Raw genomic sequence first — 14,637 nt, forward strand, 5'->3', positions numbered from 1 at the left:
TTTATGATCTTGGCTACAAATGCATCCTCTAGGGTTGAGCCCCAGAAAATCCAACCCACTCTTTTTCAGTCTGGATCCAATGTCTGATTATTTGGTGGACCAGTCATTGCCTCATAAAATCACATATAATTACATCTTATTAAACGTTTACTACGTGCCGATCCCTCTGCTAAGAGCTCCAGCTGCACTATGGCATTGCATTTCATCCTCACAGTATCCCTATGAGGTAGATAGTATAGTTATCCCGATTAGACACATAAGAGACATGAGATTTTAGGGTAGAGAAACTTAGTCAAAGTCATAAGAGTTGTAAGGTAGGGCTGAGGCTCCAACCCAGGGAATCAGACTCCAGAATCTATGGCTCAACTTCAGTCTAAATGGTTTAATCTAACTTTTCTTACCAATTGCCAACACATCTTCCTTAGTCGGTTACCCTAGAAACAGACTCTGAGATAGCGATTCAAGTGGAAGTAATTTGGCAGGAAACACCAGTAGAGGAGTGGGAAATTGAAGCAGCGGAGGGAAGGAAGCCTGTAAAATGTATCTTAGGAAGCAATGTATCTGGGAAGCACCATGTAAAATGTGCCCAAAGGGCAGGGAGCTGAGGTATTTATACACCAATTCTTAGCAGTTAGTGGTTGAGTGCTGCTCTCAAGGGACATGAATTCACTGGCACTTCCAGTCTGCCACACATGTGGGCAGAATGAGTGCTGGTGACCAGAGAAAGCCCTTAGGCCAAGAGCTCTAGAACTGGAGGTGGAAGCCAGAGAGCCTGTATGGAAACCTACAGGCCTGGGGGATGTGGGCAGGACATCAGCGACTACTTCACTATGTCCACTTTCTTCCTCATTTTTTTTTTTTTTTTTTTTTTTTTGCGGTACGTGGGCCTCTCACTGTTGTGGCTTCTCCTGTTGTGGAGCACAGGCTCTGGATGCGCAGGCTCAGCGGCCATGGCTCACGGGCCCAGCCGCTCCACGGCATGTGGGATCTTCCCGGACCGGGGCGCGAACCCTTGTCCCCTGCATTGGCAGGCGGACTCTCAACCACTGCGCCACCAGGGAAGCCCTCTTCCTCATTTTATTTATAAACAACTTTATTGAGGTATAAATTATAGACTATAACATTTACTCATTTTAATTGTACAATTTAATAATTTTTAGCAAATTTACTGAGTTGCATGACCATCACCATAATTTATTTTTAGAGCATTTTCATCACCCCAAAAAGAACCCACATGCCCATTTACAGTTAATCCCTGTTCCCACTCCCAGCTCTTGGCAACCACTAATCTACTTTCTGTCTCTATGGATTTACCTTTTGTGGACATTTTACATAAGTGGGATCATTGTCATTTGTCTCTAGGTATTTTTTGATTTCCTCTTTGATTTCTTCAGTGATCTCTTGGTTACTCAGTAATGTATTGTTTATCCTCCATGTGTTTGTGTTTTTTATGTTTTTTTCCCTGTAATTGATTTCTAATCTCATAGCATTGTGGTCAGAAAAGATGCTTGATATGATTTCAATTTTCTTAAATTTACTGAGGCTTGATTTGTGACCCAAGGTGTGATCTATCCTGGAGAATGATCCGTGCACACTTGAGAAGAAAGTGTAATCTGCTGTTTATGGATGGAATGTCCTATAGATATCAATTAAATCGATCTGGTCTATTGTGTCATTTAAAGCTTGTGTTTCCTTATTAGTTTTCTGTTTGGATGATCTGTCCATTGGTGTAAGTGAGGTGTTAAAGTCCCCCACTATTATTGTGTTACTGTTGATTTCCTCTTTTATAGCTGTTAGCAGTTGCCTTATGTATTGAGGTGCTCCTATATTGGGTGCATATATATTTATAATCGCTATATCTTCTTGGATAGATCCCTTGATCACTATGTAGGGTCCTTCCTTGTCTCTTGTAACATTCTTTATTTTAAAGTCTATTTTATCTGATATGAGTCTTTATTTTGATTTCCATTTGCATAGAATATCCTTTTTCATCCCCTCACTTTCAGTCTGTATGTGTCCCTAGGTCTGAAGTGGGTCTCTTGTAGACAGCATATATATGGGTCTTGTTTTTGTATCCATTCTGCAAGCCTGTGTCTTTTGGTTGGAGCATTTAATCTATTCATGTTTAAGGTAATTATTGATATGTATGTTCTTAATACCATTTCTTAATTGTTTTGGGTTTGTTTTTGTTGGTCCTTTTCTTCTCTTGTGTTTCCCATTTAGAGAAGTTCCTTTAGCATTTGTTTTAGAGTTGGTTTGGTGGTACTGAATTCTCTTAGCTTTTGCTTGTCTGAAAAGCTTTTGATTTCTCCGTTGAATCTGAATGAGATCCTTGCTGGGTAATCTGGGTTGTAGGTTTTTGTCTTTAGTCACTTTAAGTATACCCTGCCACTCTCTTCTGGCCTGCAGAGTTTCTGCTGAAAAATCAGCTGATAACCTTATGGGGATTCCTTTGTATGTTATTTTTTGTTTTTCCCTTGCTGCTTTTAATATTTTTTTGTTTGAATTTAATTTTTGATAGTTTGATTAATATGTGTCTTGGTGAGTTTCTCCTAGGGTTTATCCTGTATGGGATTCTCTGTGCTTCCTGGACTTGGGTGACTATTTCTTATCCCATGTTTGGGAATTTTTCCACTATAATCTCTTCAAATATTTTCTCAGACCCTTTCTTTTTCTCTTCTTCTTCTGGGACTCCTGTAATTCGAATGTTGGTGAGTTTAGTGTTGTCCCAGAGGTCTCTGAGACTGTCTTCGATTCTTTTCATTCTTTTTTCTTTATTCTGCTCCTTGGCAGTTATTTCCACCATTTTGTTTTCCAGCTCACTTATTCGTTCTTCTGCCTCAGTTATTCTGTTATTGATTCCTTCTAGTGTAGTTTTCATTTCCGTTATTGTGTTGTTCATCTCTGTTTGTTTGTCCCTTAGTTCTTCTAGATCTTTGTTAACCATTTCTTGTATTTTCTCAATCCGTGCCTCCATTCTATTTCTGAGATTCTGGATCATCTTTACTATTATTACTCTGAATTCTTTTTCAGGTAGATTGCCTATTTCCTCTTCATTTATTTGGTCTTGTAGGTTTTTACCTTGCTCCTTCATGACACATTTTTGTGCCATCTCATTTTTTTTTTTTTTCTTAATGAGTGGGATTGTGTTTCTGTCTTACTGGTTGTTTGGCCTGAGGCTTCCAACACCTGAGTTTGTAGGCTGTTGGGTAGAGCTAGGTCTTGGTGCTGATATGAGGACCTCTGGGAGACCTCACTCTGATGAATATTCCCTGGGGTCTGAGGTTCTCTGTTAGTCCAGTGGTTCACACTTGGAGCTCCCACCGCAGGGACTTTGGCCTGGCCCCTGGCTCATGAACCAAGATCCCACAAGCTGTGTGGGGCAGCAAAAAGTAAAAAGAAAGAACAATAACAAAGTAAAAAATAAAATTAGGTTAAGAAACTAACAGATATGTTAAAAAGAATATAAAAATAAAAATATAGATGAAACAACAACCAGAAGGTAAAACAGACCACGATAGTAAAAAAGAGGAGTAGGAAAAAAAATAAAAGGTGGAAAACGTCTTGGCTGTGGAGGGCGGGGCCTAAAAAGGGGGAGGGTTTGGCAGTGGGTGGGGCCTATGCTTAGGACCTACAGGGCTGGAAAAGGCCCTGTGGGGTGTGGGTTGTGGGGGGTGGGGTTTAGCCTCAACGGAGCAGAAGGGGCCCAGGCATGCCCCCACCTCTGGTCTCAGAGAGTGAGTGACCCCACCTGGTAGCCCAGCAGACTTCCTGGGCTTGAGTGGGTGGGGCAAATGCCCTCCGCTCCTCTACTGCTCCTCTGGTCCTGGAGGGCCCCTCCTGCCTGCCTCTCCTGCTCCCCCCGACCCCGGCCTCCCTCTTATGCCCCCAGGACAAATACAGCCCAGAAAGGGCCTCTGAGGGCATAGGACCCAGCCTGAGAGCCAGGCAGACTTCCTTGGCTGACTGGGCAGGGGATACGCTGGGTGCGCTCCCCCCTGATCCCCCCGAGGGTCCCTCCAGGTGTGGGAACCCATCCCCCCTCTCAGCCACCCCTCAGGGGTCCCAGTCCTGTCCAGGCTCCACTTCTCCCCCCTCAATCCCCCCACATCCTACCGGTTCACTTGGGGGTTCCTCCTGTCTCCTCGGGCTTCGAGGTCCCCCACCAGTGTCCTGCAGGCACCCTAGTCGTGTGGAGACGTGAACTCCATGTCTTCCCACACCACCACCTTGACTCCTGCCCCTACGATCTCTTATCTCTCTAAGATGGGGTAACAATATGGACTACATTATGGAATTTTTAAGAGCGTGAACAATATATCCAAGGTAGTGACCAGAGTTCCTGGCACAGAGGAGGGGTCAAAATGACAAAATCACCAAAAACGACCAACCAACAAACAAAATATCCCAAACTATTATTATCACTAGTTGGAAAACTTCTTGGTCCCTTGTAGATTTGAAGATGTTTGTGATTTTTATCTCCAATAAGACACAATCATCCCTCAGTATTCACCGGGGATTGATTCCAGGACCACCCCCATATCAAAATCCACAATGCTCAGGTCCCTTATATAAAATGGGGCAGGACAGTCAGCCCTTTGTGGGTGCAGAACTCGTGGATATGGGTGGCTGACTGTGATCAAGACCTCAGGAGTTTGGTGCTAAGGACGAAGGGCTCTACCTTCAATACTAACCAACTACAGTGGGGCATGGACAGGTGTCAGAAACAAAATAATCACTCACTGTTCTTGCCTCTTCCCCAAAGTTACCCCGATGTTTTAAAACCACCCAGTTACTGTGTCCTCCACCCTCTTTTCTCCACTCAACTCCTCCTTCATTGGGATGGGTCTGTTTCCTTGGCCCCCCTTTCAGTGTCTTTAGGCTCCCCCCCTTACATATCCATCTCTGCAAATCCCTTAAGCATCTTACCCAGGTCTCACCACTTGTAAATTGTAGAGCCAGGTTTTGAACAGAGGCTTGTGTGATCTATGACACATCCCAGGAATGAGAGAGAGATTGGAAGAGGGCTTTGATATACCAATAATAATAATGATTCACCCATTAATTATAATTTCTTATCATTACTCACAGTGATAAATGCCAATGGATAAAGTATAATGTAAAGCTCTTGCTCACCCAGTAATGGTGGTTATAGTGTCTGTTTACTGAGCACCTGCTATTTACCTGTACCTGTATTATTCTATGGATTCCTCTCAACAGCACTTGCACATTGATTATTTTATGATGTCCATTTGATATACAAGGGCCCTGAAATGCAGGGAGCCCCATGTCACAGCCAACACATCTACTGTTTAATAGATATGGAGAAAGACCCGAGGTCAGGGAATGGAAGGGTAAATATAATGTTGGAGAGGAGGGTGAAGGGAGGAGGAGGTGATTTTCTCATATTCTCTTGGGTCTCCTGCATGACAGCGGGACTCTCTCCTCTAAATTCCCCTACTTTCTGAGACACAGTGAGTCCTTCAGCCTGGAGCTAGGACAGTTCATAAGGATCACCTGGTCTTCACTTGATTTCATCCAGCTGGGTTGGTTTGCTAGGGCCACCTTAACAAAGTACCAGAACCCAGGCAGCTTAAACAGAGGCTTCACCTCTAAATACCGTCATGCTGGGGACTTGGGTTTCAACATATAATTTTAGGGTGTGAGATAACAGAAAATATAAAGATTGGTCCTTGCCCTCAATACCTGGCACAGAGCTCCTAAAACCCTTGTAAATTCCTAAGTGATAAGAGCCCTAGAAGCATCTTTTGTTCTACTGAGGTGACTCTGGGTGGGCTCTTGGATGGCTCCTGGTTGGGGGCTGGTCACCAGAAAGACTAAGCCATGACTAGAAGCTTGGAATTTTCAGCCCCACCCACATTCTCCAGAGAGGGAAGAGGGGCTGGAAATGGAGTTAATAATGGATCATGCCCACACAAGGAAGCCTCTATAAAATCCCAATAATATGGGGTTCAGAGAGCTTTCAGGTTGGCGAGCACATCCACATACTGGGAGGGTGATACACCCCAACTCCACAGAGACAGAAGATCCTGCACTTGGGACCCTCACAGACCTCACCCTATATGTCACTTCATCTGGCTGTACATCTGTCTCCTTTGTCACATCCTTTAATAAACTGGTAAATGTGTTTCCCTGGGTTTTGTGAGCTGTACTAGCAAATCTTCAAATCCAAGTGGGAGGAGGTCATGGGAGCCTCTGATTTGTAGCCAAGTCTGACAGAAGTTGTGGGTCATCTGGGAATCTCATACTTGTGATTGGCATCTGAAGTAGGGGGGCAGTCTTGTGGGAATGAGCCCTTAACCAGTGGGATCTGATGCTGTCTCCAGGTAGACAGTGTCAGAATTGAGTTAAGTTGTACGACACCCAGCTGGGGTTTTAGAATTGCTTGGTGTGGGGAACCCTCCGCCCACATCTGGTGTCAGAAGCATGATTGTCATAGTCGCGTGAGAGTAACGGAGAGGCACAGGCAGGGGGGCGGGTAGGGAGGGAGACACAAATAGTCAGCTCAGAACAATGGCTTTCTCTTCCCCATGTCTCTTCACACCATCTTTCCTCTATGTCTGTGTCCAAATTTCCCCTTTTTAGAAAGACACCAGTCATTCTGGATTAGGGCCCCCTCTAATGGCCTCACTTCAACCTCTCTAACAACATTATTTCCAAATAAATTCACATTCTGAGGTACGGGGAGGGGGTTAGGATTTCAACATGTGAATTTTGGGGGCAACACAATTCAGTCCCGAACACCAGCCACATAGGTGTGCATCTGAGGTCTAATGATTGCTCTTGACAGCTCACCCATGTTCAACATCCTTATCCAATAGGAAAACGTTCCTAATCTAACGCAAACTTTCTCCTGTCACAGTTTAAATTCATCTCCTTTCATTCTCCTATGATATCAATATTCTCTCCTTTCTTTTTTGAGCCTTAAGTTTTTGACTCTCTTTGTAGCTGAACAACCTCTCCCCCTCCCCCCAAATTAAAGAACACAAAGAAAGGAAGCTGAGATGCGAGATTGGGGTGGAGGATATTCAAATCATTAGTCTCTAGTTCAAAATGTGAGCAAGATGCTGTCAAGGACTGGAAAAGGAAGGTGCATTCATGGTTGTGGTTCAGAAGCCTAAGAGCTTTGGTTTAAAAATAGGTGAACTGAAATAAACACAGAGCCACTAAGATGGCGCCGAAATAGAGTGGTAATTGATCAAATGCAACTTTTGCCTCGGATAACATCATTATTTGTGAAATTATTGTTGCTGCCAAGTCAGCAAGCACTTACAGGACGTGAATGCTAATTTAGGAATTGGACTATTTGTGGCTCATCTTTGAAGACAGCGGGAACTCAGTGGACACCCAGTAGCCAGACTTCTAAAAGCGCTGGTTCACGCTTGAAGTTTGCAGCGTTGAAGTGTGGAGGTGGTGCCCTGTCCAGGCGCCCCTCAGAGGAGCGATTCCATGCCCAGCTCTATGCAGTGAGGCTGGAAGATGACCTCCAGCTCTCAGCTCCTTCAGGGTCGGCCCCAGCTGCAGAGATTCAGGCCCCAGGTCAGCCCACAGCCTGTGATTTAGTGAAGCAGCGTTATGATCTAATGTCTCACTTGGGTCACTCTGATGTTACCCAGTACTTGCTCCAGAGCTAAGACCTGCCTGCACTGCGATTCCACCTCTTACTACCTCTGTCTCCAGCCTGCTTCCTTTCCCTGGTGTTGATTCCTAATAAACACCTTGTACCCCAGACTCCAAGTCAACATCTGCTTCCAGAAGACCGGACATGCCATAGGTGCCTCAACAGTTTCCAAAGTGGATTCGTGTTTCCAATTGTATCTATTGTGCTCTTGAAAGACAGGGGGTGAAACTGTCCCTTCATGTCCTCGTGGAGCGGGCTGTAGGATTCTTTTGTGGAATTTCAAGTGGAAGAATCTTCTTTTTTCTTTTTTCTTTTATTGAAGTACAGTTGATTTACAATGTTGTGTTAATTTCTTCTGTACAGCAAAAGTGAATCAGATATTATATATATATATATATATATATTCTTTTCTATTCTGGTTTATTACAGGTTATTGAATATAGAACCCTGTGCTATACAGTAGGACCTTGTTGTTTATCCATTCTATATATAATAGTTTGCATCTGCTAATCCCAAACTCCCACTCCATCCCTCCCCCAACCCTAACCCCCCCTCCTCCTTGGCAACCACAAATCTGTTCTCTATGGGCTTACGTCACTTAGTATGATAATCTCTAGGTCTATCCATGTTGCTGCAAATGGCATTATTTCATTTTTTTAAATGACTGTGTAGTATTCCATTGTATATATATATACCACATCTACTTTATCAACTGGAAGAATCTTGTAAATTATTTAAGAATAATTTGGCTTCCACAAAATAAAGTACACGTGGAAAAATTATTTTTAGAAAGGACAGCCATTTTATAATTCAGAATTTTTTATCCTCAACTGCAGGGTTCCAGGCACTGTTCTAGGTGCCAACACCATAGTGAAAAGGATTTTCAGAGTTAGGTTCTATGGAGGGAGAGAGACAATAAATAAATGACTAAATAAATATATTAATGAGGAAGTGTATATATTAAAACACATGAAGAAAATAAAATGGGGAATGGTAGCTAGTGACTGGGTACGGAAAGAGTCTTTCTATGAAGTGACCAGGGAGGACCTCTGGAGGAGGTTGAGAAATGAAGGACAAAGAAGATCCAGGCTTCTGCAGATAAAACTCGATCTGTTGAAACTGAAGGGATTCACAAGTTCCTGCTCAAAGCCGAAATGAATCAACAGCATCATCTAATGGATGGAGGGGACCATCTTGTTTATCTGAGATGGTCAGCTGGACCACTGACCATCCCTAGTGGCCTCCATGAAGGCTGCATCTAGGGTTGGACGGGCCATAGAAATTTGGCTCAGAATGGAAATTGATCATTGAAGTACTTCTTAATTCTCACGTTAGATTTTTATCCAGAGACCGTGAGGAAAATGGCTCGCTTGCTCCCTTGGTTTACGTTGTAGGTCACAGATGGCGTGGCGCCCAATTAGCTGGCATTTAAACAATCCCTTATCATGTTTTTGGGGCTTTCATGCTTGATTTTTTTAACGTTTGTCCAATTCTCAGCAACTCGATTTTAAGGGTCATTATATTAACTGCAAAGATGAATCAGGGATGAGGTCATTTCTCATCCAGGGAAACTCTTTAGTCTTGCATGCTGTCATTTCCGTGCCCCATAGATTAGATGCTGATCTGGGTTTTAAAAAGACAATTCTATTTCAACATAGTATTCTTCGGGGGAAAAACTGCCTTCCCTTCCAAAAGCCTTGCCTTTTCATCAAAGGAAGCCTTTGTATCACGTTTGTCTCACTCATATCTGGGCGAGCAGCTGCACACTCACAAGCCCTACTCCAGCTGAAGAGAGCCGAGGACTTTATTGTAATCACCTTGTTGAAATATTTGGAATTGTATATCAAGAGACTGGTTCTATGTTGCTATAATTTATGACAAAAGCCTGAATAAATCCCTAGACATGGATTTCCTATAAAACCCTTCCTTGTGAAAGTTTGTTGCACTGCAAAATGAAAAGAAGATGGGGAAGAAGAGAGAGAAAGGGGGGAAAAAGCCTGTAAGATGTACATAAATCTCTGAGGATGCCGTTTCTATTCATCACATTTACTGTAAAGACAGGGATTTTGTTTGGATGGAAAAAGAATGAATCATCGTGGTTTTTAGGGTCTAATGTGGAGCTTGCTTGAAGCATTTCCCTCTGATCTTTCTGCTTCAAGATCACCAGAATATGGAACAAGGAAGGACACAAAGAATACTTTCTACCAACCCTGGAATGTTCTGTATTAGGACGGGCATCAGGGGACAGGGGGAAATCTCCTTTTTGTGCCTTTCACTGGGGGCATTCACTGGTCTCTGAAGGTATAGTGTTCAACAACAGTTGAACAACATAGTTGCATCAGAAGTATATTTTAGTCATCCAAATTATATTATATGGGATGGGTAGTGGGGAAGGCGAGAGAGGGGAGAGAAGGGAAGGGAGAGAGGGAGGGAGGGAAGAAGGAGAAGGAGGCCAAGGAAGAGAGAGAATCTTTTTAATCACATAGATTATTTCAACCTCCATCCCACCCACAGGCTGAGAAAGCAGAAGATGGAGAATCTGATTCTACAGATCCCTCCTGTAGTCCCTTTGCCTCTCATAGTACGAGTGTTTCCCCGTGCTGAGGGCCACACTGCTGTTTTTAGTCAGCGTGATTTGCTTAAACACAACTCAGCCTCTTCATCAGTTGCTCAGCCCAAGACACGGTAGTCTGTTCAAGACGGAGGGAGAATGGACTCAGTTGGATGTACTGAGAATGATCTACTTCTTCAGAGTGTGGGTAGCTTAAGCGGAGTTTTAAGGGACATTTTGACTCTCCGGGTTTGTTCCTTTGGAATCTAATTGCCTCTTATGAGCCTTCTCTACTGGGGTCCTCCTAAGTGAGCAGGTAGGGGAATGAGGATTCTGGAGGAGTCGAAAGTTATTCATTAATTATTCACCAAATACTTACTAAGAACCTTCTCTGTGCTGGGCACTCTGCTGAGCTCGGAGGATTTTACATGATGATGCAAAGAGAAGTTTCTCACTGCTCTTTTCATGCAATCTCAGGGTTTTAAGGCTGGAAAGACCCTGGGAGGATATCATCTATCAAAAACAATGGTGAGCAACATTTTATACACAAGGACTGCTTTGGGGAAAATAAACATGTTTACCATCTACATCCTCTTGGTTCATTCAAAGTGAATTCAAAGTGGAATAGCTTTATTGAGTTCCTTGGCAGGAAGGGATGCATTCTCAAAACTGAGCTTGCTTACTCAATTAAATGGAAGGCCATCAGTAGAAGATTTGCCTTGCTTTTTGGCCACTAAAATGCAAATATCTGTATATTTGATATACTAAATATCAAATATTTAAGAAGTAGCCCCATGCCATTGGCTTTCAAATTGTTGAATTTGAAATTAGATTATAGACTGTATCCCAAAGTTTAGGCAGGTCACATGGCCCACAGGCTGTGGTTACTCATCCAAGAGGTAGTGAATGGGATGCCGTGGTTGATTCCACTTTACATCCTCCATAGCACATTGTGCAATAGCTGAGTCCCTATGAGTTAGGTATCTGGGTTTTTAGAATGCTTTTCATTGCAAAAGACCAAAAGAGAAACTTATGCAAAACAAAGTGGAGATGTAAAATCTCACGTGAATTCAAAAGCCTAGATATTGGTATCAAGCATGGCAGAAAGCAGATGTTCAAATCATTTACTCAATATTCTACTTTTTTCCTTCCTACACCTCTGCTTTCCCCTCTGGTGGTTTCACTCCTAGGCAAGCTCTCTTGGTGTGCACCCACAACCTACCAAGCAAAGCCAGGCTTAGACCCTCCCAAATCCAAGTCCAGTAGAAGAGTGTTGCCTCTCTCTAGGTCATGCCTGCCCTAGGTCTGGAATTAGAGCTGTTGGGCTCTGCCTAGCCTTGGATCAGTCTCAGTGGTCTCATTGGTCAGGACGGGTCTGTTGGTAATGGCTATGGCCAGATCCATGTAAAACATATGGGCAGAGAATGATGAAGAGGGATTCCCTAAAAAGAATTGGATTGTTATTATTGGATGAAAGGGGGGTAATCCTGGAAATGCAAAGAAAGGCTCTCTACCATCCTTCCTATATATCTGGCTGTTCATCCATCCATCCATCCATCCATCCATCCATCCATCCATCCACCTACATATCTATCCATCTACCCATATCTATCCATCTACCTACCCACTTGGTCACTCAGATAACTAACTAGTTAGTGACTGCTCTTCCCTTTATTACAGAAAGCAATTAAACTTTCAGTGCATGACATATCTTAGGAGTTCCAAAGCTATTTTTTAAATGAATGAATAAATGAATTTTATCTTATCCTTACTTTACACATAATGAAAAGCTGGATCACAACAGCTAACACCAGAGCTGGGATTTGCACCCATCCCCCCAACTATTTTTTTCTCAGCAATATGTTGCCTCATCCACTGGGGAGTAAGGCAGACATATTTAAATTATTGCCTAAACATAATGGCATCATGCCAGGGTATACTTATCTGTGTTTTTTTTAACCAGTGTTCATTTTTCATCCCAGAATCGTATTCATCTTTTCAAAAGAAAAGTTTTCCCTTATTATAATGTCACATCGCAGCAAAAAAAAAAAAAAAACGTAAATAATTTAAATGTCAAAAGCTAGGTACATTCTGTTATTGTGCTTACCTCTAATCCATGAAGTTATTATCCAAGCTTTTGAAATATGCCTCAAAATATATGTGTCTTAATAAGGCTTTAGAGATTATCATGATATTGGTGGAGAGAATTAGAATGCAGGGCATCTGGAACACTTTCCGTGAGAAATGGTTTACTATAGATCCAACAAAGTTAGAGCTGTGGGAATGGGAGGTGGGGTGGTCAAACGTGTGTTCACCATCATCTTTAAGATACGTACACACACACACACACACACACACACAAACTTTTTGCCCAGTTTAAGTGCCTTATAAGCCCAAGCCTATTTGATACTTGTTTTACTTGGATGTGTTATAGTGTTTTGTGCCCAAGGGTTCGAATCTATGAGTTTAGAATGGAAGTTATGATTGCCTGTTGATTTCTTTACGTTGTTTAAAGGAAAAAGAAAAAAGTGACTGAGAGTTGGGACTCTTGCGTTCATTCATTTTTTCAATAAATATTAATTGAGTACCTACCATGTGCCAGGAACTGTTCTAGGATGCAACAGTGAGTGAATCAAACAGACTCAAATCCTTTCCCTCAGGGAACTGAGTGTTCAATGCCAGGTTCTGTCAGTAAGGAACGGTTTATGTTTTGATGCCTCACTTGCCCTCTGTGGGCTTCTGTCTTCCTGCCTGAGATATGAGAGGTGAGTGAACTCAACACCAAGCAAAAGAAAGGAACAGCTTAAAAAAACTAAGCTGGGGGTCTTCCCTGGTGGCGTAGTGGTTGAGAGTCCGCCTGCCGATGCAGGGGACACGGGTTCGTGCTCCGGTCCGGGAAGATCCCACATGCCGCGGAGCGGCTGGGCCCGTGAGCCATGGCCGCTGAGCCTGCGCGTCCGGAGCCTGTGCTCCGCAACGGGAGAGGCCACAACAGTGAGAGACCCGCGTACCGCAAAAAACCAAACCAAAACTAAACTAAACTAAGCTGGGGAAAAGGAAAACTCACAAAGGACGGAGTGCTTCTATCTAAATACTGAGAAAGATGTTCTGTTTGCAAACAAGTGCTATTCGACACAGCTTAATTACGTATAAGGAGCTCAGGAGGTGGTGAGCTCTTGGTTACTGAAAGTGTACAAGAAGAAGAAATGAACTTGGCTGTGATGTTGGAGAAGTATCAGCCTTCTAAAAACTCTTTCAAATATGAGTGTGTAAGCATAATTAACACTACCATCCTCCATCTTGGTAGTGCACCATTTGGACCACGTGGCCTCCATGTTTGCTGCAACAGGAGAAGAGAGAGTCGGAGGAGGTGTCTTAACTACCTTGGCCAGGAAGCGACATGGATCACTTCTGCTTATAGCCCAATGGCTATAGCAAGTCACGTGGTCCAAAACCAATCAATAAAGGCAAGGAAATACAGTGGAGAACATGAATGTACGAGACTGTCTCTGGCAACTAAGATTTTGGAAAAATGGAAAGAATTACATTAATACCTATTTCAGAGGGTTATTTTAAGAATTAAACAAGCTAAAATGGATTCGTTCGTTTAATCATGTATCATCCAGTGACTGACATTAAAAAAAAAATGAGATTTTCTTTCATTCTCTTTTTCTCACCTTCAAAGACTACCATGTTACTTGGCAGGACCAATTGAAAAGATGCTCTATAGAGCCCCTGGGACGAGTCACAAAGGGCCTGATCTTTTATGGACACATCCCCATACTTTGACTTGATGCCTAAAATTCTACCATTAGAGCTATATCGCTGCCACTTTTCACAGCTCGAGGCTTGGAGTAGGGCATGACAGATCACAAGAGTGGATATGGAAAGACCAGGTGGGAAGTTGTTAGTGACAATTTCAGGCCAACCCTGAGCAGGAGAGAGGTAGCATGGCTCAAAGACCCACCACCCATGGGTTTGCTCTTACTATACACATAGTTAGAAAGGCTGTATCCCCTTGGCGGGACATCCTAGGTGCAGGCTGCACATCTGAATGTAAAATGAATTCAGTTTAGCCTTGTGTAATTGCTTATTTGATTCCTGATGATGACATGCAGTTAGGAAGGAAATTGACATTCTGTCATTTCTGTTCCAATAAACCAAACTCCGACAAGCTTCCTCTTAGGTACTTTGTGGCAACCGGCCCACCTGCTCTTCTTCTATAGAGAAATTAGTGAGCACTGGGAGCTTGGAAATACAGAATCCCAAGCCCGGTGCCTTTTTTTTTTTTGGCGGTACGCGGGCCTCTCACTGTTGTGGCCTCTCCCGTTGCGGAGCACAGGCTCTGGACGCGTAGGCTCAGTGCCCATGGCTCACGGGCCCAGCCGCTCCACGGCATGTGGGACCCTCCCTGACCGGGGCACAAACCCGTGTCCCCTGCATT

Source organism: Pseudorca crassidens, chromosome 15 (assembly GCF_039906515.1).
Source record: "Pseudorca crassidens isolate mPseCra1 chromosome 15, mPseCra1.hap1, whole genome shotgun sequence".
Classification (NCBI taxonomy): Eukaryota; Metazoa; Chordata; class Mammalia; order Artiodactyla; family Delphinidae; genus Pseudorca; species Pseudorca crassidens.